The sequence below is a fragment of the Cnephaeus nilssonii genome, assembly GCF_951640355.1.
Source record: "Cnephaeus nilssonii genome assembly, chromosome: X".
Taxonomy (NCBI): Eukaryota; Metazoa; Chordata; class Mammalia; order Chiroptera; family Vespertilionidae; genus Cnephaeus; species Cnephaeus nilssonii.
Genome location: NC_137071.1, coordinates 63,171,340 through 63,174,124, shown reverse-complemented (window position 1 = coordinate 63,174,124; position 2,785 = coordinate 63,171,340).

Sequence of the window (2,785 nt, the reverse complement as noted above, 5' to 3'; positions counted from 1 at the left end):
TTTGTAGGCAATTTGATTAAGTGTTCTAAGAAAGTTAATGAGACCTCCCATGATCCCTCTGTATATGCAAATAAGCCTAAGGGGATACTCTTTAAAAATAAAATTCTAGCTTAATAAAAAGGAGAAATTTGAAAATTTTGAAATCTCTTCAACTAATATTTACAGTGTAAACTAAGATTGTTTTTAAAATATTAAATTTGATAGTAAAATAGTAGAGTTTTCCTTCAAACATCTGAAGGACTATAATGAAAAGTTAATATATTTGGCCTCATAAACTGAAGTAAATAATTTGTGTTTTTGCCTGCGTGACAAAGCTTATGTTAAGTTAAAGACTAATTGCAGAAGTTTGATTAATATCATTTATTGTCCATAATCTAGGACAAGTGAAGTTAAAAAATAAGCTTTATTTCAGATTAATTTAAATTGGGTAATTGAAATAAATGAATATTCAAAAATAAAAACTTAATTGTACTGGACAAAAACTGTTCATGAAGTATTTATTAAAATCTTTTACTGATTATTCATCTCATAGTAAAATTGCTTAACATGCAATGAATCCAAAGCAGTCATATTTCTGTGGAAAAATAAAAAGTTATCAAGACTGCATTAAAAAATTTTACAAAAGCATAATAATAATAAAACTAAAAAAGGGGGTTAGTAAAATAATATCCTGTAAGAAACATTCTATAAGTAAATTACATCAAGCCTTAACTGCTTTAAAATTGTTTACTTTAAAAGTTATTTTTCATTTATAATGCTGATAACAAGACACCCATAAAATCTTATGGTGTCAAAATAAGCCAAAGAAAAATCATTTGGACAAAAATCAAAGGGATTCCAAGTCTAATTTATAGAAAAGATTCCTTTATTAACCTTTAATCAAGAATATGTTTGTATATTTCCAGAAAACTCCAAGACCATGTGGATTCCTGCAACAACGGATCCCAGAGAAGACCTGATAGGACTGCTCCAGCCACAGAAAAAGCAATGGCCTCCGAGAACAGAGGAGAAACAGTCCAGAAATAAAGATGGTGAAGATGCCTTGCCATGCTAGCAGTCAGCAGCTGTGCATCGCTGCAGGTTGCCCAGGACCAAGGCAAAGAAGGTCAGTGTGTGCGTGCTTCCAGACCATGTGTGCACACCCTTCCGCATAGAAGTCAAAACGTTTGATGTTTTGTGTTCTACCAGGACCCCTGACTTTGGGGGCTTGCCTTATTTCTAACACAGGGAATGGTATTAGCTGCCACATTAAAAGAGATGTTATACTTCAGGCATTAACCATTTTTACAGATGGATCCAGTTCTGGAAAGGCTGGACCTACTGCAGCAGGGGAGCAAATGTTCTTCAAACCCCTTATATTTCAGTAGAAATACAAGCTCTTATTTATGCCTTAACAGATTTTGCTACAGAGCCCATCAACCTATAGTGATAGTGCTTATGTGGTAAGTATGGCCAAAATGATTGAAACAGCTACTATAGGGCACACTAATTCAGAGGAACTTTTTCATTTATTTTTCAGCCTTCAAAATGTTATTTGAGAATGACAATTTCCATGTTTTATTGGAAGCAATGTCCTCAGTATGTTATCCACCTCCTTGTGCCAACTTTAGGGGTAAATCCCTGAGGACTTAAACCTAATAAAATATGGCAAAATGGATGTCACTCAATAGTGGAAAGAGCCAATTGTACTCTTAAAGTCAATTACTAAAACAAAAAGGGTGAGACGGATGTTATGTGTCACCTCAAAACAAACTCAGTCATACTCTTTGTACTTTAAATTTTTTGAATTGTGATGCGCAGGGTCGTACAGCAGCCAAAAGCCATCAGGCCTCATGTACAATAGCTCCACCAAGTTAGCTAGGTGGAAGGAAGCACAAACCAGACAAGAGTTTTATCAGATTCAGTAATAAAGTGGGGAAGAGGTTGTGTTTTGTATCTTTCCAGGAAGAGGTTGTGTTTTGTATCTTTCCAGAAGGAGCAGTGCAGCCAATTTGGGTGACAGAGCATTACGTCCGTCACCACAATGGACCCAGAGAAACTCCTTGTCCCTTCACTCAAAAGGACTGAGAGCTGCCCCTATGAGAGCAAAGTGGAAGAAGAAGAAAACTAAAGGCTACGCAAGGCACTGAGGTGCCAATATAGGATCAGCTGAAGAAGTTAACGACTGAAGCGCAGCATATTGTGGAAAAGCAAGAAGTGGAAGCTACTTTTTCAACCATGTCTCTGCCTATGCTAGCATTGGTTAGCTGCCAGTCTTCTGCAAAGTCTTGGGCAGCCAAGTCCGAGGACTCTGAGTAAATATACACCAGCAGCAAAAGAAACTTTCATTTAGTAGTTAAAAATTTTAACATGTCTGTAGTTTTGATTTATCTTGCATTGCTCTGTTGCATTGGCATTGTTTTGTTATTATTTAATAGCCAGAGTTTTGCTCTTGACGTTCAAGTTTTAAAATGATAACATGTATGTAGTTTGGTTTTTGCATTGGCATTGTTTGCAATTGTTTGAATATTAGAGCTTTGTTCTTGATGTTTAAATTTTACTTTTATTATAGTAGCTTAAAAACAAACAAAAAAAAGGGGTGAGATGTAGAGAGCGCCTGGGAAGGCACATTGGCATTCTTCCTTAATAATTGTCAGCTGAACCCAAGGCGACAAGCAAAGCCGTGTCTTGGATACAAATCTTACCCAAAAGGCAGATGTGTTCTCAGCATTGACTCTTATCTTTGCCCAGGTGTCGGGAAGTTGGTTTTGATATGTAAATTCAGTCAAGCACCAGGAATGAATAG